General features: G+C 39.5%; 1 long non-coding RNA gene across 2 annotated transcripts in view; it reads left to right on the top strand.

Moving 5' to 3' along the window:
* LOC134810071 (uncharacterized) overlaps positions 1-22,824 on the top strand; it is a 40,933-nt gene that overhangs the window by 15,262 nt on the left and 2,847 nt on the right. Inside the window, exons 2-4 of one of the 2 annotated variants that reach the window (XR_010157200.1) lie at positions 11,548-11,615; positions 18,429-18,532; positions 18,649-19,657. This is a non-coding gene — a long non-coding RNA (uncharacterized LOC134810071). Of the gene's footprint in view, positions 1-11,547; positions 11,616-18,428; positions 18,533-18,648; positions 19,658-22,824 lie in introns of those variants that run through there. The other variant, XR_010157199.1, reaches the window with a different exon arrangement.

The following is a 22,824-nucleotide window of genomic DNA, read 5'->3' as shown; positions in this document are numbered from 1 at the left end:
GCCTATGAGATTAAGAACTCAGAAAGCTCAGTTGACTAAAATGAAAAAATGCCCAATTCTCTGGTGGTTTCCTCCATGGCATTGGACTAACAGATAATTCCTCATCGGACACGGTATATTTAATGCAACATTAGATACTTTCTCCATAACTTTTTACTAAAGTTATGTCAGTATAAGGGAATTTATTAATAATTGAATAAACTAACATGGTAATTCAGAGCACACTTCCCTGACCATCAGGAAAGGGGTGAGGAATGGACTTTTCACATAAACTTTTCAAGTTTACTCTTACCTGTGGGTTGATTAGTCATTACTTCCAACGAGTAAAATACATGTATATACCACCATCAGAGTTGTCTGTAAAAGCAGTGAGAACTGCCTTGTGTTAAATAGTAAGACTAAAGCATTGACCGTCTTAAAGATAAAAACAAGTTGTTCTGTATCTTAAGTAGCCAAAAGATCTGCTTCCTTTTGAGGTCACATGATGTAAGAAAAAAATACTGAGCAAAAGTTGTTTTCCCTTGCCACATTGGCCTGCAATACCATGAAAAGTTTGGGAGCACACATTTAGAGTCTGCCGGACTAGGGTTCAAGTCCTATCTTTGCTACTTGATATATTTGTACCTTAAAAAACTGTCTTAACCTCGTTGAACATCAGTTTTCAATATCAAAAAATGGAGACTTTCTTCTGGTCTTTATCCACAGGCTTGTTATGAATATTAAAGGAGGTAAACCACCTGACAGTGTCTGACACATAGCAAGGGCTCCTTAGAGACAGTGTCTTCTTGGGCAATCTGATATCCTGCTGATATAAACAGCTCTATCATACTTGCCATTCTAGAACCATGTTTCCTGCAGACAGAGAGTTGGTGATTGCATTCTCAGACATCACTCAGCCTTTGGTTTCCATGTGTCCCACAGCTGGAGCTGGGGGACAGGAGTCAGTGCTCAGCAGCACATGAGCTGCCAGTTTGCACCAGAGCTGCACTTTCTGTGCTCAGCCATCTGACCTGCCGGAAGAGGTCCAGAAGCCTCCTGTCTCCTCAGTGTAATCCCTATGGAGAGTCTGTGTACACAACTCACTTTCATTTTGCCTCCACATGGCGATTGTTGTCCTTTTCTAGGGCTTTGTGTTTTCTTTCTTACTAGGTCCTTTTCATGTTGAAGTTGGGCAAGACCTACCTGCACAGCAGGCATACTCACTCCTCCTGAGGAGTATCCATCTCTTGTTTCTACCCAGCATGGTTAAAGATGGTTGTTTTGTGAAACAAACAGGCTTGGCCCAAGTTAGGGCTAACAGGATGTGTTACTCCTCAGGGGTGAAAGAATAGGAAAAGTCCCGCATGAGGTGCTCTCTCACCCCATTACTCTGTTGGAAATGGTCAGGAAGAGCAAAGAAAATCTGAACAAAAGAAATAAAGTTAGATTTGCTAGTTTTGATCAGAGACTTTTGCCTCACAAACAAAACTGGGCATGATATTTTAAAGATAAAATTCACTTGGAAACTATAATCAAGTAGCATAAATGTACTTATGATATGAAACTGAAATTAGAAGTGCCATTCTCAAAACTGAGTGATCCCAAAGGGCTTCTGATGACTGGTATTTAACTAAACTATGATGATTTTACCTCACCACTGAATAACATGTATCACAGAGATGCAGAATGAAAAAAAAGGAGAGGGGACCTTCTGATTCTGTTCAGGAATGGAACTTGGAAAGAATAAGGGGAGAGTGGAGAAAGGGAAATCTAAAGGAAAGTCATGGAGTGAGTTGAAAAAAACGAATCTCAAACAAGGAATGGCTGTTCCCTGAATTCAGAGTTCTTTGGGAGCTTCTTCCTTCCCCAGGACTGAAATCTCAAGGTTATTTCTTGCCCACTCCTTTCCTTCTCTTTAGATGTGTATGGACAGGCAGTCAGTTAGAGGTGAGAGCCATGCCTGGCAATTTCTTAGGCCGTATGTTCCTCTCATGGTATAGCTTAACCTTTGGCTGTTTGGCTTGTCATTTCTTTTTCCCAGTATAATTCTTCTGCTTATGGTCATTCTTGAAGTCTATACAATAAGCTGCATTAGTCAGGACTGCCTAGGGTTCTCCATTTAAACAGATTTTGAACACAAACATATTTCCATTGAAATTATCTTCATGCACTCTAGCACACATTCCTTAAAACACTTAACTTTTTAAGAAAAAAATAACTATTGATTGTGATGGTGGTTTCAAAACTCCTAAAACTGTACATTAAAAAGGGTGAAATGTATGTAAATTACACCTCCATTTTAAAAAAGCTTTTTAAAAAAGTAAATGTTGCCACATTATCTGCTATAGACAAGTAGAGCACGTAGGGAATCATGTACTGAAACTAAGAACATCACAAGCCCTAGATTTGTAGGCCCAATAAGCTACTAATTAACTGTAGGATCTTAGGCATGCAATTTCGTCTTTAACAAGTCAGTTTTATCATCTGTAAAATGAGGAATGTGTTCAGATTAGCATTTGTGAAAGTATGTTTGGCAAAATACTAATTTTTCAGAATATTTTTTAATATATTTTTTTTTTGAGACAGAGTCTTACACTGTCACCCAGGCTGGAGTGCAGTGGCGTGATCTCGGCTCACTGCAAGCTCCACCTCCCGGGTTCACGCCATTCTCCTGCCTCAGCCTCCTGAGTAGCTGGGACTACAGGCGACCGCCACCATGCCTGGCTAATCTTTTGTACTTTTAGTGGAGATGGGGTTTCACCGTGTTAGCCAGGATGGTCTCCATCTCCTAACCTTGTGAACCACCCGCCTTGGCCTCCCAAAGTTCTGGGATTACAGGCGTGAGCCACCACACCCGGCCTTAATTTTTTAACTATTATTATTTTTTAATAGAGATGGGATCTCACTCTGTTGTCCAGGCTGTTCTGGAACTCTGATACTCAAGAGATCTTCCTGCCTCAGCCTCCCAAACTGCTCGGGTTACAGGTGTGAGCCACCACACCCAGCCATGTTTGTAGTTTTTATGTGAGGCAAAAAAATGTTTCCTTCATCAAATATTTTAAAGAATGGCTACATCAAGTAAAATGAAGTAGATTCATGAAGTACAGGACATGTCACAGCTTTTTCACCATGTGAAAATGTATACACCGTTTCCTCAGCTTATCCAATCACTATAGTCTTTATCTACTCCACCCCACTCAGCCTTCAGCATCTGCGGGTTTAATGTATAAATGCTGGGAAACACTTAAGTAATCCTTCTTGACAATCATCTCCCACAAAATGTTCCTTCCACAAAATGTTTCTCAGGCATCAATTTTATTTGCACTTAAATTGACACATAGGAGCAGAATGAAGTTATTAAGTGGTTATTCTAACAAAGTGATTTGCCATTTTGTTAGAGTCTGAATATAATTGGGAGAAATCTTTACTTCATACTGCATGTATAGACACAGATGTGGTCAGTGAATAATTGTATAAACACGTTTCAGAATTGCTCCAGCCTCTTTTGAGTGGAGTATATGTAGAAAGCAGGCTGAGGCTAGCAGAAGTGAGAGATAACAATAGAAGTGTAGGCAAGAGTCAAACGAAATTCTATTGGAAAATAAAAACAATGGTGAACCTGAAAAGTGTTTGAACCCTGTTACAAACTCGCATCAACGGTTTTCTTTTTTCTCTGCGACAAATGTGACAGCCAAGTTACTGTATAAAAAGAGGCCTCATTTTTAGCCCCATTCTGGGAGCCCATGTAATTACTACTGGAGTATAAAGCTGGGAATAGGGGATCATTTTGCACTGAATGAACTATAATCAGCACCCCAGCTTTGTGCAGTCATGTCTCCAAGGAAAAGTTCATCTGAACTTTTCCAAAGTTTCTTTCGTATATATCAAAATTATTTATATGCTGTCAAAAATTGGCTGAAACCCAGCTATCCACAGCTATCCACAATTCCTAGAAAATTTAGCATATGATGTTTCTGGAGCATTTTTCTGCCTTTCTGCAAGGAACTTATCTAGTTATATTAATGATTATTGGCCTCTTTTACCACTCTTTTGCAAGAAAATCCTTCTGGACAATACAAATATTAAAAATGTAAATACAGTCACATATAATAAATGACTGCTTTTACAATACCTTGGCTATATGCTGTATATGATGAATCCCAGCAGCCTTCTCTCTTTCCTAGTTATATTTATTAGCAGTGTTTTTCTTATGTAACCATAAATAATACTCTACTAAGCAATTCCTAACACATATATTTAATAAGTTAAATACAAATAAAATCTTAGTAATTAAATTAATAGCATAATTTTCTTGGAAAGAAGTTGAACAAATGCATTAAGGAAAATTTCAAGTCCTCAAAGTTGCAGAAAATAAACTTGTAACACACCCAACTGGAATCAGAAGGATAATAGTAATTTGTAGCCCCTCCAACGCAAAATTTCAGGAGTGGCCTCACTAGCCTTTTACCTAAAACTGATGACTTTAGGTGTCTACTCTGTCACAATACTACAGCTACTTATGTTTCCTTTAAGCCTAAACAGAAAAAAGGAAAACACAGCAAATATTTTTTGCCTTTATATTAGAGCAGTGTTTAATCATCAGCAAAGTGAACAACTGGTCTTTAACAATAGGCTGCTTCCTTCTACTGAAACTTCTACTTACACTGCTATACTCCAATTATCCTGCAAGTAAATAAAGTGGATCCATTAAGGTCCCTAATAAACATCAATAAATATCTTGAATTTATTTCACTGAACTTTGATTTAGTTCATTATAGGCTCACCTTTAGCTCCTGAGCTGTAACCTTTAACATTTCCATATTCTGCCTGGTCCCAAATGCTCCTGGGAATACTTAGGTAAAAACCACACCCATAATTGCAATATTTCTATGTTGGGTTTAATATTATTAACATGGAATCAGATATAGGTAATTAAATCCATTTGCAGCTAATATAGAGATATTAATTCTTGACTTAAAGGTCAAAAATAAAAATCTTATGAGATAAAATTGTACTGGTCTTTAGATTTTTATTTTTTAAATTGCATTCAGTTCAAATATTTACAGAAGCACTTAAAAATTATATATTTGAATTTCTGAGAGAAAATAACTATCAGCTATGTATAGTTATCTTCTTTCTATTTTGTGGAGGAAAGAAAAGGAAGACTGAAGATATTATTTCAGTTTCCTGGTAACGTATTCAACAGACACCACAAGGGATTTAAAATATTTATTGAATTGAAAGAATATCAGCTAATACATAACAATTTGATAATTAATATCTACGAACCCCATCAGTCCAAGGTTGCCAAAATTAAAGTACAGAGTAAAAAGTTTCAAAAAGCTCCAGAATGAAATAAGACACTGGACCTTCTTTCCTGATGCAGCAGAAAAGCAGACTGAACACATCCCAGGCACAAAGAATTTCACTATCCAGTGAATCTTCTACTGACCGTTTCTTTCAAATGCCAGCAAATTCTTCACAGAGGGGAACGCAGCAGCCATCTTCTTTGTCCTTGGGACAGAGCAAGAAGGGTCTGTTCAAGCTGGTGACCTAGATTTGAGGAGCAAGAAAAACAAATGATGATCCCTGTCCCAAAATATCTTCATTTTTCCTAAAATGAAATTTCCTAAATGAGCCCATTTTTCCTAAAAAGAAGGTATTTCCTAAATATCTTTCCTAAATTATTGCCTCCAACTCCTGCATTACTGTTTCAAGTTAAGACTTGGAAGACTGTTGTAGTAGTCTGTTCTCACACTGCTAATAAAGACATACCCAAGAGGTTCAATTGACTCACACTTCCACACGGCTGGGGAGGCCTCATAATCATAGCTGAAGGGGAATGAAGAGCAAAGTCACGTCTTTCATGGCAGCAGGCCAGAGAGCCTGTGTAGGGGAACTCCCCTTTATAAAACCATCAGATCTCATGAGACTTATTTTATCACAGCAACAGCATGGGAAAGAACTGACCCCATGATTCAATTACTCCCACTGGGTCCCTCCCACGACACATGGGAATTATGGGAACTACAATTCAAGATGAGATTTGGGTGGGGACACAACCAAACCATATTACCTGTTAAAAGGCAAATATTTGGGTGAGCAATACCCTTTACACTGCCATGGCAAATAGATTTGACCCCATATGACATCTCTGATAAAGTGACAGAGGTTGCTGTAATGTGCTGAAAAGATTCTAAGGCCATCCCCAAGCTCAATAGAAAAGAATACTCTTTGAATAGCAATGTCCACTGTGAGCACAAAAGAGACTTGCAACATATAAGTTGACTATTTCCTGACTGTTGTTTTTCCTTATCCAGCATCTACTCATCTTTCTTTTGCCAATATCATGCTGATTTTCCTTTAAGTATCCACCTCTTCCCTAATTTGCATTCTCCCATTTGCATTCCAAATTTTTTCCATCTCTGTTTTTACACATTCAAAACTCACATCAGTTTGATTAAGCAAGAAATGTGTCAATAATCATAGATGTCCCCTCCTGGGAACCATGTAGGTGGGCTAATTTGTTGGTGCAGAGAAGGGAGATTTGCTCTAGATTCAGCCTTATAAGAAGTGAATTGAAGATAAAGCCTTAGAAGCTCCAGTAGTGCAGTTGGTTAGCACACGATACTTAAATGAAGATAAAGCGTTAAAAAATTGCATTGAATATTCATATGACTTGTGAGAACATCTGGCAATTACAGAGCATTTTGCCAAGACTTAATAAAATAAATAAGGAGAATAAAGATCAGAATATATTTCAAGCTAGTACAGGCTTGCTCAATATATTTTTTAATTGGTCAAGAATTATATAACAAAACCTTATGAGATAATCTGTAGCAGCAATTCTTTTTCTCAAAAATTAAAGAAGCTATTTAAAGAGAAGGGCTGTCCACCACAGCAACTTTCTAACACTGACCTACCTAGTTTCTTCTGTAAGGGGATACCTTATTGTATTTAATGTACTCTAAAAATACATTTACTTCCATGTTATTGTTTTATCATGACCATTTATTTATTCAATTTTTTTGAGATAAGGTCCTGCTGTGTCTCCTAGGCTGGAGTACAGTGGTGCAATCACAGCTCACTCACTGCACCCTCAAACTCTTGGGCTCAAGCGATCTTCCTGCCTCCTGCCTAGCCAGGACTACAGGTGGACACCACCACGTTCAGCTAATTTTTTTTTTAAATTTTTTGTAAATTAGGGCCTCACTTTGTAGCCCAGGCTGGTCTCAACCTCCTGGCTTCACTCAACTCTCCTGCCTTGGCCTCCCAAAGCACTGGGATTACAGGCATGAGCCACCACACCCAGCCCTAACCATTTTTCGTGAGCATTTGATCTTGCTCTTCATGACACTTTTGAAGAAGTGAGCCCAGAGTTTGTCAAAGGGATGTTACATTTTCCATAACACAATTTTTTTTTAGGCAGAGTCTCACTCTGTTACCCAGGCTGGAGTGCAGTGGCGTGATCTCGGCTCACTGCGACCTCCGTCTCCTGGGTTCACACCATTCTCCTGCCTCAGCCTCCCAAGCTGCTGGGACTACAGGCGCCCGCCACCACACCTGGCTAATTTTTTGTATTTTTTAGTAGAGACGGGGTTTCACCATGTTAGCCAGGATGGTCTCAACCTCTTGACCTTGTGATCCGCCCACCTTGGCCTCCCAAAGTGGTGGGATTACAGGCGTTAGCCACTGTGTTGGGCCTCCATAACACAATTTTTAAGGCTTCTTTAATAGAGCCGCTCTTGGGATCTATGTTTCCAAAAAGAAGTTCAAACTGTCCCTCCGTTTCATTGCCCTGTATTTTCCTTTATGATACATCACAATCTGTATTTATTTTGCTATTTGTTTCCTTGTTCTTTGTCTATGTCATACAAGCTGTATGAGGTGGCACTTTGTCTGTCCTTTTCACTATGTCTCCAACACCAAGCAGAGTGCCTGGCACAAAAATTATGTGTGAAAAGAATGCTTAATAAATCAATGAATCTATGAATCAATGAAATAATTCATAAATGAAACTGATGGTGATACAACACAGTGGAGGTGCTTTTATTTTGTAAGCAGCTTTGTTCATAAATTCATGAGAGTTCAGAAGTGGAAAGCTCATAAGTAGAGGCACTTCTGTTCTCCTTCCTGCTTATCTCGGACATGGCATCAATACCCATCTCACGTAGATTCCTAGGCAGCCACTTCAAATGGATTCCTTCCATCTCTGGGATAAGGTACTAAAGCCAAAGTAGGTATTCATGCCTCTGTTCGCCCTGACCCTGCCTTGGACTCTTTATTCCAGTAAAGCAAGCTATGGTACATTTTCCTCTCATTGTCTTGCCATTCTGTCTATACAAAAGTTTGGACCTTTCTATGCGTTGCCATGATACACTCTTTATACCATTCATAACATCTGGCTCACAGCTTCTAATAACCCACAAATGCCTTGACATAAGCAACAGCTAATTTCGTATTATGCAAGGTTTTAGTTATATTAGAAAATGACATAATGTATATAAAAGCGTTTTATGAGCTAAAAAATCCCATGCAAATGAAAGAGATAATGATCATGATTATCACTATCATTGTTGTTGCCTCAGCAAAGACGGAAAACTCTTTGAAGAGTCTTTTCACATTCTCCCTTTTTGGCTTTTAAGAAATATTGAACTACATGCTTCCAGAGAAGAAATTGTTTCTTGGCATTAAAATAGAAATTTTAATAAAATCGCATTAACTCTTCCAGGCACTGTTACATTACAGAGGAAAACAAACAAACAAACAAAACCAGATCCTATTGTCCCAGATCCACTATTTATCTAAAATGTGAAGAACAGGCATTTCTTAGTAGTTTACATTTTCTTTTTTTTTTTTTCCATTAACTTTTATTTTAAGTTCTGGGGTTGAAGTGCAGGATGTGTAGGCTTGTTACATAGGTAAAGCTGTGCCATGGTGGTTTGCTGCACAGATCCACCCATCACCTAGGCATTAAGCACACAGTCCATTAGTTATTCTTCCTGATGCTCTCCCTCCCCCGCCCCTCAACCCTGACAGGCCCTAGTGTGTTTGTTCCCCTCACAGTGTAAGCTTTGAAACATACTTTCATTTCCTATGCAGAGGATGATTTTGATTCCCCACTTTACACAAACTACCCGCTTAGAGAGGAGACCCCACTAGGCCAGTCAACCCAGCAATATCTCAGATCACATCAGACTCATTGGAAGAGAGGTAGAAGTTGCCTAAACACTATAATTTGAAGCACATCAAAAAGGTCCACACATGGCTCTGCCTAGAGGTCTAGCCCTGGGGACTGAATAAATTAAATAATAAGCCTAATGTCCTTGAGCACTCTCAGCTACCAAACAAAAGCCATGCTAAGCAAATGGAAGTACAAAAATGGATGCATACAAACATGCTTCTTTCGCACACAAATGTTCCCAGAAAGTATTGAATTGCATGCTAGCAAGAGAGCTAGCCACAGAAAGGATTGTATAAGCAAATTCCTGTTTCCCAATTTTGACCTTTACTGACTGTTCAAGAATATTCAGCTGTCTCACACTACCTTGAGCAATATTACCATTTCCTATTTATCCAGATAAAAGAAAATGCATACCAAGAGTCTCTGGTAGCTATAACTTACTAAATGATACCATGGGAGCCTAAATAAGTTAATATAGATTTCACATGTATAATATATTCTTTGAACAATTGTACTTACAGCAATAATATAGCTCATCAGTTTTTGGAAGCACTTTTCAGGGCTTATTTTTGCAATATCACATGCTCTCCTAGCTTTCCTCCAGTTATGAGAAGTCAGAGGGGAAAATAATGAAACCCATCTCTGGTCATAGGCATCTGACTGAAGAACTTTGTTACTATTATTTGCAAGGATTTGACACTGACTTGAGGTTTCAGTGATGATTGGCATTTGTAAAGAAGCCTTTGCATAGCATTCAGCAGGCTGTTAAAAACATGTATAATTTAGCTTTGGTAGTTTCAATAAAGTAAAGGTTAGGTTCTGCCAATGACCTTTCTTGAACTTCTAGGAGTATATAGTCTTTTGGTGAAAAGGTAAAAAACAAAGACTATATTTTCCTACTTAGGTGGTAATTACACTTCAGTTTATGTAGTTCTGATGTTCGTGGGAGATCTTTATAATTTACCCCTGGGCAGGCTCTCACTGTGAAGCTTTTTTTTCCCCTTGAGAGAGTTGGTTGTTTTTTTTTTTTTTTTTTTTTTTAACTAACATTCTTGCAAATTGGATAAGTGTTGCATTACAGTGATCTGCAACTCATTGATAGACTTACATGTTTGAACCTTAGGAATAGCACTTGAAAGAAAGATTACAAATCCCCTTAACCTGCAAGCATTCACTTTCCAAAAATACCTGTTTGCAAGGCATGAAAGCACTGAATTTTGAAAGCCCTGGTAAATCCAAGCAAAGTGAAATGTACCTCTGCTCAAATGAGTTCAATGGTGGTCGGCCTTTAAGAAGACAACGTTTTTTGAGGCTTTCTACAGATAGCCAAAGAAACTCGTCCTTCATTCAACATCACAGGGTTCCTCTGCCATCATGGTAATTACACATGTTGCCAACTCAATTAAGATTGCACAAGGAAAGATGATTATTCATTGTAGCAATTTCACTTTATAGTCAGTGGTAAATTCTGTGAGAAAACTTCATCCGGCAACTTTCCCATCCTCCTGGAAGGGGGGTCCTTGGTGGTCAGCCAGAAACATGCAAAACTATCAGTATAATTCATGCTGCTTAGGGGTTCAAAAAAAAAAAAAAGAGGCATTTCCAAAGCCAGGGCAAATTAGCCTTTGGCATTGAAACTCTCGATTATTTATCCACTCAGGCGCATCTATACAATGAGAAACAACTGCCTTGAAAGGCAATAAAATGTTGCATACAGTTCCCAGGGGCCTGTCTGCCTGATGAAGCATTTAATCAACCAGGCCACAGAACCATTTGCGTTCTATGTATCTAGCTAGGGGAGGTAGTCAGTGAAACTCATTAAACAGTACTCAGAAGAAACTATCCAGCCCAGGTCTTTATTTTCTCCACAGGCTCTCAGGCAAAGTCCCAAAAGTCCATCATCTTTGGGCTATTGATGAGTGTTACCAACCTCCAGCTCCATTTTCTCAGAAAACTCAGGTCAGGAAGGTGTTTCTTCCTTTAATCTCTTCCTTAACTCCCAGGCTGTGGTCAGCATCTCATGCTCTCATTTTGCATGCTTTTGTTTTCTTTCCCCAATAATAATGCAATCTATCGAGTAGGAATGATGGCATTCTTCTCCCACAGCATCTAAAACGATGTTTGGATAGATCATTGGGTCTTGAAAAGTACATTTTCATTGTACTGGGCTGGATGGTTTCTTCTGAGCACTGTTTAATGGGTTTCACTGACTACTTCCCCTAGCCAGACACATAGAATGCAAATGGTTCTGTGGCCTGGTTGAATAAATGGATTTGTACTTCATTTTACTACTAGCGGCTCTTCACCTAAACAAAATTTCCATTTGGAAATGGGAATATCCCTCTCACTTATGTAAACACTACTTTCCCTTTCTTTTGATCAAGGACCTTCCTTCAACTTCAAAGTTTTTCATCTCCTCTGTACACATGATGCTTCCGGATTCTGAAGACTTGTAAGTCAAAAATTTAATGCCTAAAAATTTTTCAATGTACCATCTTTCATAGACACAGAGTAACTATGCATCAGAACAAAAGCACAACTACTTATTTATATAATGGTACTTTGTATATAAGAATGAAAGGGAAGGCCAGGTGCAGTGGCTCAAAGCTGTAATCCCAGCACTTTAGGAGGCTGAGGTGGAAGGATTGCTTGAGGTCAGGAGTTCAAGACCAGCCTGGGAAATGTAGCAAGTCCCTGTCTCTACAAAAAAAAAAAAAAAAAAAAAAAAAAAAATAGAATAAAAGGGGAAAGATTTTTTGGAACTCAAGCTATTCATCCGTTGAGGAGTCTCTGTACAAATTATCTGGTCTCCTTATTGTCAGGAAGCACACAGAACCTTTCTTTATGTATTTGAGTATTACATATGCATTTATTTGAAGAAAATTCACAGGCTTTACAATGAGTTATAACACCAATCCCAGTTCCTTCTCACTGTGGAACTGTTAGCGACCCATTTGGTCATTTTAGGTGCACCATTAGGTGCATTAGTATACCTTTGAGATAATCTCAGATCTACTGCTTATTAGTTGCATGACGTGGCCACATTTTTTAATGTCTTTGCTTCAGTTTCCAAATCTGTGAAACAGAAGTAGCAATAGCAATCACCTATGGGTTATCAGGAGGATTAAATGAGTTACTACATGTAAGGCACATAGAGCCTGGCACTTGGTATGAACTCATCAAATAGTAACTTTTTTTTTTCTTCCAGATCTGGGGACATTCTCATGTGTCCCTCATGAATTTTCTTCCATTCCAACTGAGAGTAGTGGGAGGATGCCACTTCTTAATTCAGGGTCCTCATTGCTAAGTCTTCGGCCTTTTGTTATGTACTCGTTCAAAATACAGGCTTCAAGTGATGACTCTGTATTTCTATAATCTCCACTTAGACAGAGATTCCTAAGGACAGGAACTCAGTCCTAAGGTTGTTTCTATGGCCCACCATGTTTAAGGCAGTGTCTCACATGGAGTAAGAGCTCCATATTTATTTTTGTTGATATTTTTTACTGTTCCTTCCTCTCTGGTTACCCAACACTGATTATGGCAGCATTCCACTCTTTCTCCTCTTCCACACCACGTGTAATTTGATCCAATAGAGGTTACAGAGCCTGTAAGGCATACTACAAGGGACTTACCAGTAACCAAATATGTGATCCTTACCAGAACTCTTATTGTTTAGATAGGAGAAAGAGCAGATAATTTTTTGGACAGATGTGTGTCCTGGGTTGTGGGCTGCTTGTGGGTTTCTCATGTGCTGGCAAGCTGATAAAATTGAAAGGCAATGAAAACATTTGGACAAGCATTCCAGTGAAGCTAACACAAGAATTCTTGATTTTGACCAACTTTGGCTACATTATTAGGAAAAGATAGCCCATGAAGGTGTTTTCTATGGGAAACACTCTACTATAAGAAGATAACCAATGAAAATTTTTAATTCACTGAGCCAGACTTCTTTCCACATAGTCTCAAGTGATTCAATTACAAAACACGTTTTTCGGCAGGGTGCGGTGGCTCACGCCTGTAATCCCAACACTTTGGGAGGCCGAGGTGGGTGGATCTCAAGGTCAGGAGTTCAAGACCAGCCTGGCTAACATGGTGAAACCCCGTCTCTACTAAGAATACAAAAATTAGCTGGGCATGGTGGCACGTGCCTGTAATCCCAGCTACTCGGGAGGCTGAGTCAGGAGAATTGCTTGAACCGGGACCCGGGCGGCGGAGGTAGCAGTGATTGAGATCTCGCCATTGCACTCCAGCCTGGGTTACAGAAAGAGACTCTGTCTCAAAAACAAAATGAAACAAAAACAAAAACAGAGAACACTTTTCTCTTACCTGCTTACTGGCATCTTTGAATGCAGATTCAATAGTGAACTGGACTTACTCTCTTCAGAAGGTACTCCTACTGATGCTAGAAAATGCAGCCACAAAGGAAAAACATTGTAGAGGAATTTCACTCCAGCAGAAAGAAGCAACTCCCTCATTACCAGATTGTTGTTTTCAGTAATTCTGTGGAAAGTCCCTTCTCTTGTTCAGTCCCTTGCTTCTCCATTTGGCTTAATCCCCCCAGCTGTAGTTTTCAGAGTCTTATGATTATTATTAATGTTATTGACTGGCTGTTTCAGATAGCGTAGGTTCAAGTCTTCATGAGTTGAAACTTAGCCTTTCTAATCCATCTGCTCACGAAGGTCCCTCGTGGATTCTTTTCCTTTAAGTTGTGACTTGGCACTTTGGTTTCGTCTGATTTGTTCTGTGACCTATGTACAAGCCATGTTTTTTTCAGTATTGGAAACGGGCTATTTTTTTGGTGATCACTTACACATGTTGCTGTTTTCCCTGTGTTTCTCTGCTTACTCCATTCTAAAATCCAACACATGATATGCTGAATTCAAATGGTTTTTGGAACCAGGTGAGAATTGAGCTTTGGTCTTTTTTTTTTTTAATGGGCAGGTTTTTCCAGTGAAGGATTTTCAAGCTTTTTTCTTTTGAATTTTGCTCCTTTAAAATCCAGATGCTGTTTAAAATTAGTAGAAGGCATTTGAACTGTATGACTAAAAAAACCATAAACTGTTAGTATTCATGAATTATATATTTCTTTTAGAGATGAAGGCTCCCTATGTTGGCCAGGATGGTCTCGAACTCCTGACCTCAGGTGATCCACCTGCCTCGGCCTCCCAAAGTGCTGGGATTACAAGTGTGAGCTACCATGCCTGGCCACTTAGTGACTTTTAAAAGAAAAGGATTTGGACCACAAGAAATTTATGCTATTGTAGAGCATTAATTAGTGAGGATATCTGAAATAATGAAATCTCCTTCCATTCAAATTGGCTTGAACATAAGAGAAGGACCATTATATATATTTCAGGCTGGTTTCAGTGATGGCTGCCAAAGTGGTCTAGAAAATCCTTGTATTAGTCCACTTTTATGCTGCTGATAAGGACATACTCGAGACTGGACAATTTACAAAAGAAAGAGGTTTAATGGACTTACAGTTCCACATGGCTGGGGAGGCCTCACAATCACGGTGGCAGGTGAAAGGCGTGTCTCACACGGTGGCAGACAAGAGAAGAGGGCTTGTGCAGGGAAATTCCCATTTTTAAAACCATCAGATCTCATGAGACCTGTTCACTATCCTGAGAACAGCGTGGGAAAGACCCAGACTCATAATTCAGTGACCTCCCACAAGGCCCCTCCCACAACATGTGGGAATTCAAGATGAGATTTAGCTGGGGATACCACCAAACCATATTAGTCCTTAACTATATGGGACTACGGTAGAGATAATTGCAGAAAACAGAGACTTCTTAGTTTCCTGAGCCTGAGAGAAACCAGGAGAAGAGGTTCTTGAAGGTCTTTCTTGCCCATCCAATAAGCCATCTCTTTTCCACCAGAATCTATAAAGGGGCTAAAAGTCTAGCATTAAATGTTGAATCAAATTGTTAGTTTCAGTAAGAGTAAAAAGCCTGTCAAATCTCCCGGAAGTAACACTAGGTGATTCCCCTCCCCGACCCCTCACCTCCACAAACAGCAAAGTGTTAACTTCTCTGTGCTTCAGTTCCCTCATCTTTAAAGTCTCTGTAGCATGCCTCCTCATGACCTCCTACATACATAAACAAAAATGGCTAGACAAGCCCTGATTGTTTCACAAGCTATACAGCCTTGACTCTTCATCACAGGCTATTTCTATACAGCTAAAGGGAAATGGAGAATTGAAGCTAATGTGGAGAATTGACATCTCATGCTCAATTTTACTCTTGCAACATTCGGAGAATGACTGTTTTTTGAAAACCTATTCAAGTGTGCTGGAACCAGGGCCTGGATAAATAAATTTTTAAAAATAGATCTAATATAGGTGATACTTAGGAGCTCATTTGCTTCAGAATTCTACTGCCTCAAATCCACTGAAACAACTTGTGCTAAGATCACTAGTATTTTCCTAATCCTCAAACTCAATGGATACTTTGCATTTATTATCTTAATTGAATTATCTGGACCATATGGCATTGTGCAAATGTGGGTCGCTGTCTCCACGTTGAAACTCTTTTTCCTTTGCTGAGGTATTGTAGAATAGACTAGGGTACAGATTCTGGAATCAGATAAATTTAATTCCAACCCCACCACTTTCTAGTTGGTAGTCTTAGGGAAGTTACTTGAATTTCCTGTGCCTCAGTGTCCTCATCTTAAAAATGAATGTAATATAACTTATTTTATAAGATTGTTCTATTAGTTGATTTACCTTATGCACAATGCTTAAACAGAGCTCTCCCACATAGATGGCATTCAGTAAATATTAGCTCAATTATTCATAACACCATTTTCCTTCCTTATTCTGATCATTGTCTCACGGTCTCCTTCACTGGTACTAATTCCTCTGCCTAGCCTATAAAACCAGTGTTCTTGTCTCTTCTTGTTGTACATAATCACCTTAGATGATCTCTTTTACCTCAAACCTTCACATACAATCATTAGGTGAAAGCTTCTTAAATCTCAGTGTCCAGCCAGACCTCTCTCTTGAGCGCTGAGCTCTCTCTCCAACTCTTTAATGCACAATTCACCCTTGGTTGCACCATCAATACCTCATATTTAGTATGTCCAAAGAGGAATGCACCCGCCCCTTTCCTGGAACTTCAGCCACCAGAGATGACAGCATGCCCCTCAAAGCAATGTGGTAGGGAAATCAAGATGTGGGTGTTTAGTGAATGGTGAGTGTTCTCCATCTCAGTTCCAGCAAAGGGTGGCTGTGGACAGGCAAAGAGGCTTGATTCTGAGTAGGTAGAATTAGCTTAGATTTTTACAAAACTTGCTTATAATTGGGAATTCCATTCTGTAGTAAATAAATAGAGAATTATTGAAAATGTATGATAGCACAGTTCCTAAAAAATATTGTCGCATGTTTCTAGCTCTCATTTCCATGAGCTATAGACTTTACTGACATCAGGGATAATCTCCAGTCTCTTCCTTTGTATCCTATGTATCTCTGTCAAGAACAAAAAGTCTGTTGCTCTTGGTTACTCTATGAGTGGCCGGGCAAGGTCCAATATATGAATATGAATCTTTTCCACAATAGAAACCCAAAAACCAGCTGACCTGACTTCATGCCTCTGAAATCTTTGGTGCAATCAGATAATCCGTTTCCAGTTATTGGACATCAAGCTAGTCTGATAGCTGTTGTTTCATGGCCAGTTATGCTGTGCCATTTTAACTTATACATGGGAGGGTCTTTTTCACAGATTTCCTGAGTTATGGTAGTGGTTTACTATCAGTCATCTCAATAGATAATAGATTCCTGTTTCTTCCATCAATATATTCATGTAGAAAAAGTCCTGAGGCCAGGATCCAAAATGTATGTTCACTGGTGATAATTTAAGTAATCCTACAGAGTTGGCAGGGATGCCTGACAACTCATAGGAAATGGCCTCAAGGCATCTTTGCTTTGTCATCTAGTAAGAAAATGTAACACAAGTCATAGAAGGTGTCCTGCTCCAAACCATCACCATAGCACAGGGTATATTAGCACCAGGCAAAAGATTATAACCATTCTGAGTGGGAGTAACGACAGGCACATTCATAGTGAGGAAGAGTAATTTCTGACTGTTACATGCCTGACACACAGAATTTACTGAGGAGGAACGCTGATATTCATACCACTTCATCCAACAACTATTATTTTAGCAACTACTATATACCAGACACTCTTCTATACACCAGGAATATACCAATCAACATGCAGACCAAAGTCCCCATGCTTATGTAACTCATACCCTATTGCACTGAGAAAGGTTTGAGACATGGGAGAAAGTTGGGTCGGAGATTTTTGCTTAGTTGTTTATTGAGACCAAGTTCCTTGATTGTACAACTATGCTCTAGTATTTTTTAAAAAGAGAAAAAAGTAAAGAAAGACACTACACACACACACATACACATATACAAATACACATAAATATATACCTATTTATGTATATATTCATGCATAATCATATATATAATTAACAATACCACTCCCCTCACCCCATATGTGTTTCTGTGAGGAAGAAGGTATTCGTTCTCTCAGATGGTTTCACAGCTGAAAAGCAAAGCAGATGGCTCTTCTAGAGGAGGCAGCTTGCTTGCTAAAATGTCATGGATATACAGAAATAAAACCGAAAATGAAATGAAAGGCAAGAAAATATTCTCATTTGAATAATGAACTATCTGATGTTTCCTTAGAGCCACACAGCTCAGATAACAAAAAGAAACACTCTCAGACCCTTTGTTCTGCATTTACGACAAAACTCAAACCACATGTCTGTCATGTAATAAGCCACTCTGGATAATTTTTTGAAGAGTAATAATCATTGTTTGATGGAACCACTTGTAAAACACAGAAGGCACCCCAGAGAAGCTGGCACTCATAGTAAACTATCCAAGGGATAATTTGTGGCAACAAATGATACACTGAATATTGCATTTAAACTTTAAAACAATTGTTCACACACAAAAGAAAACTAATGGCTGAGCTCTCGCTCCACCCCAGCTTCCTGTCACTGTTCATTTTTCAGTTTCCCCATGGTTGAAGGAAGCCCTTGGGACTTATGGCAGCAGATAGCTCAAAACGATGCCTGTAGAGCTTTTGTAATTATTATTATGTTAAACACATAATTTGGTTGCTTTGTTCTGTGAGTATATGTGCTTATTTCAGCCTCATAATAGTTGCCAGATTCAGCTGTGTGATTTGTATCCTGCAATAAAATGCACCAACCACAAGTTTGCCTTTCTGCACCCACGTTTCCACCAGAACTGTGCAAACCAACAATGCCCATTATTGTCTCGGGAGTTTTGCGTAGACCTGAAGTGACAAAGGGGAGTAACTTCAGACAAATCAACAGAATGTAATTACAGGTAAGGAGTTTGGCTTTACTCCCCCTAAAGGTCTTTGAGGCCTGGGATAAATTTTGACGCAACAGCAATTGGACTGGTTTTAAGATCAGTTGTTTACTTAAATCTATTACATCCAGATTTCACATGAGCCAAGAGACCCACCTGCAAAGCCTGACCAAAGTTTGCTGTCTTTCCAACTACCTCCTGGGACAGGAAAAATCCCCAGAAAAAGATTAAATGAAAGATACTAGAGATGTGACCTCCAGCACTGTCAGTGTGGACTAGAACCAAGTTGTTAAGGCCCCTGGGATCTCCATGATAGGAAAGAGGAGCCAACCATTGTATAAACCCTTCTGATTGCCGTCCCACCCTGGGATCCCTCCTCCTCAAGCTTATTCTGAGAACAAAGCAATTTGCCTGCTGCTTAGAAACAAATCACCCAGGTCTGAACAAACAAAGCAGACACTTCTTTTATGGAGGAGAAGTTGAGAGACCCTAAAAGCACTGTGAGTTAGAAAGGGAAGAGGTTTAAAAAATTGATGAAATTGTTTTCCCTTAAGAGTAACTTAACTGAATAGTGAGCGGCCAATTGTTAGGATTTGAAAACAATTCAGAAGCTATAGAAATCCTTTTGACTGTAACCTCCCTTACCCAGACCTTGGTCTCATGAGAAAGAAAACTTTCTTAGCTTAGAGTCATAGCAGATAATGCCTCCACTAAAGTTCCCAGTAAGGGCAGATGAATGAATCAACAGGAAGCAGCCAGCAGTGCTTTGTGCTTTGACAAATCCTGGCTTTCAAACTCAGGCCTCTCTCCTATATAGTGGAGAAATCAGATAATATATTGAAGAGGTGATCACAACTTAAATTATCAAGGAGGCGTAGACAGACATTGGGTGCCTCTGGTGCAACATCCTAAGAAGGACATGACGTCACCTAGGTAGTCTTCCAGCAGAACACAGAAAAACTAAATCTAATCATGAGGAAACGTCAGAAAAAAATCAGAAGCATTTTATTTAAAAAATTAGAAGCATTTTATTTAAAAGGGGAGAGAGGCTGGAGGTTTCACAAACGGTGATGTGATAAAAGTCATAGTCACTGAAAAGTTGAGGAACTCTTGCAGATTAAAGAAAATTAAAGAGATATGAAAACTAAATATAATATGTGATCTTAGAGTGGATTCCATATGGAGGGGGAAATGCTATAAAGAACATGATCAGATCATTGAGAAATTGATCTGGCTGGCTCAGGAGTGAAGCTGCAGACCTTCACGGTGAGTGTTACAGCTCATAAAGGCAGTGTGGACCCAAAGAGTGAGCGGCAGCAAGATTTATTGCAAAGAGCAAAAGAACAAAGCTTCCACAGTGTGGAAGGGGACCCGAGCTGGTTGCCACTGCTGGCTCTGGCAGCCTGCTTTTATTCTCTTATCTGGCCCCACCCACATCCTGCTGATTGGTCCATTTTACAGAGAGCCGAGTGGTCTGTTTTGACAGGGTGCTGATTGGTGCGTTTACAATCCCTGAGCTAGATTGTATTTTTTGTATAGACAAGGTTTCACCATGTTGGCCAGGATGGTCTTGATCTCCTGACCTTGTGATCCACCTGCCTCGGCCTTCCAAAGTGCTGGGATTACAGGTGTGAGCCACCGTGCTTGGCCTTATAAATTTTTTTAAATGAACTCAGTAATACTATAATAGAGCATTTAGTAAATGTAAATCAATTTCTAAACTTAATAATTAAGCTTCCTTCAAGCCTGTGTCCTTATCCTGGACACCTCATTTCTCTGGGTCCTGGTTTCCTTACAGCAAAATGGAGATAATAAAGCTACTTTAACTTCTTCAAAGGTTTATATGAGATAATATATGCATCATCAGTGCCTACAGAAGCGTAGGGGAAATATATCTATATGGTTGCATGTATATATCAGTATAACTTTTTTACTGTAAGGGACTGAAAACAGAACTCAAAATAGTTTAAAGAGTAAACCATTCATATCTCATTCAACAGGGTGTTCCAAAACAGCACATTGTACAAGAATAAATATGCTAACCATACTCTTCTTCCTCCTTGCCATCTCCTGCCTGTGTTCCCCATTGGTTAAAGCCAACCAGAAGCCAGAGGGCAAGAAATCCATTGACACAGACCATATAGGTCAGCCTTTCAGGGAAAAGCAGGGTGAGAAAAGTGAGTGATGGGTATGAGGACTGAAGAGAAGATATTTGCTGTAAAGTGGTTTCAGCTTGGTTGACTTAATACGTGACTCAATGACATCAAGGTTCTAGATCCTTGCATTAATCAGTTGCCCACAGCTAAACCCTTCCCCAAAAATGGGGGAAAATATTTCCTCTCAATCTGAATGCCCAGTTTAGGTCTCATGCCCAGCCATAATCCAAGGAGTCCTTAGGTGAATGCAATGCTCTGATTGGCTTAAGCCGAGGTGCCAGAATCCATCATAGGCAAGGAAATGGGTGAGTTACTATGATAGGATTAGACTGTAGATTCAACCTCAAGGTCCACAATAAACATAAAGCACCCACAAATCTTTTTACCCCTCCTTATTTAACAAGGCTCTGCAAAGTACTGTTCTTCATTCTGTGGACATTAAAACGCAATACATGATCTCTTCTTTTAGAGAGTTTACAATCCAGATGAAGAAAAAGAGGAGTGTTAACAGAAAAATATAAAATATAACCTGAGAATACAAGATGGCATGTTAAGTGCCCAACTAGTGGTATAGATATGGAGCATTTAGGATAGTGGTTTCCCAGATATGATCTATTGTGGACTGGTGAACAGAGTAAGTAATTCTAAGGGTTTGGGAATTCAAATGCTCACCCAGGATTGACCGTGGGTGCTAGGCTGTAGAGGCAAAGTATAGCATATACTGTAGTAAAATAAATATGCATCCCAAGCACACACACATGTGCATCTCAGTCATGAAGTGGCCTCTGTGGTCTCTTCTGCAAACTCCGTGGCCTATCATCTCTGTCCCTGCCACCCATGATGGTGTGCCAGTGTTTACATCAGCCCACCAGCAGGAACACAGCAGCCATCTCTTCCAGTGGCTCATTCCCACTCATGCGTGACTATTACAAATGCTCCTAGGCTCCACTTCCACCAACGGCTTCTGTGGAAGTGTTTATTATTTGGGGATGCCATCCCCCTACCATCACCAGAGTCTCCCCAAGGCTGGTCCTAATCACTGGTGAGCAAGCTTCTTTTTGAGAAATGTATACTCCCATTCATGGCCACAGTATTGGAGTCCTCAGAGCACTCAGGATCTCCTCAGGTTTCCAGCTGCATGTCCACCCATGACCTGTCTGGGGAAGCCTTGAGAAAGAGGCCTGACCCACTTCTGGAGGTCCTAGGCCCATCACAGCCCTAGACTAGGCAGGCTGCAATGAGCTGAAAGCAGTTGGGTTATTTTTACGTCAAAGAGCAAAATATCAAAAAGGAAGTTGAGAGCACGCCACTCTTCACTATCCAAGTCACACCCAAGCTTACCTGATATCCTGTAACTATTTGCCTCGCACCAAGAAGAAAACAAACTTCCAGCAGCTAGCAAAAAATAATAAAATGAAATAAAATATTTTAAAAAATAAAACGATATTAGTATTTGTAAAAATGTTTAGATACAAGCTAAAGTATTACTAAATTCATTGTAGCTTTTTGCTATTATACATTTCCCTCAAAATTGAAAAAAGAACAGCCATTGTCATAACACAATATCAAAATGCTTTTGTCCTTATAAGATATCAAACTGGAAAAAGTTGAGTCCCACTGCTTTAAAAGTTCTTAAACTGGAAATGATCATTGCCCTTTTAACCTTTCCCTATGCCAGCATATGATCATATGAGAATCATTTGGGCTGCTTCATTCTCATGAGGCTGCTCTGTGGCCTATCCACCTTATGCTGGAGTTTGTCTTAAATAAAGTACTGAGGAAAGGAAGAGATGGTGGCTTGAAGGAGATATTTTCCCTTAAAAGATTCTGCTGCCACATCCTTCCTGCTCAGCTTCCACCCAGACCACTGGTCTGGCTCACAGAGTATCCCATCTTCTCTCTAGAACACAAAAACACCCTGTCATATGTCTTGGGTTGGAGACTCACCTTGGCAAGGAACTATTTTCTGCCAGCCAATCAAGAGCTATAAGTATAAAGTATCTGGGGAAAAATTTTATTTTCCCTAATTTCACATTCTCAAAAGAGCAAGGTAATGTTTTTCCTGTAGAGACAATATTCTCCCTATTTTATTGTTTCTAGAGGATTTGGAATTAGATAGACTTTTGTCTCAAATCTTGACTGTCACTTACT

Source organism: Pan troglodytes, chromosome 4 (assembly GCF_028858775.2).
Source record: "Pan troglodytes isolate AG18354 chromosome 4, NHGRI_mPanTro3-v2.0_pri, whole genome shotgun sequence".
NCBI classification, from domain to species: Eukaryota; Metazoa; Chordata; class Mammalia; order Primates; family Hominidae; genus Pan; species Pan troglodytes.
The sequence above is the reverse complement of the archived record's forward strand: the minus strand, read 5'-3'. Positions and strand labels throughout refer to the sequence as shown.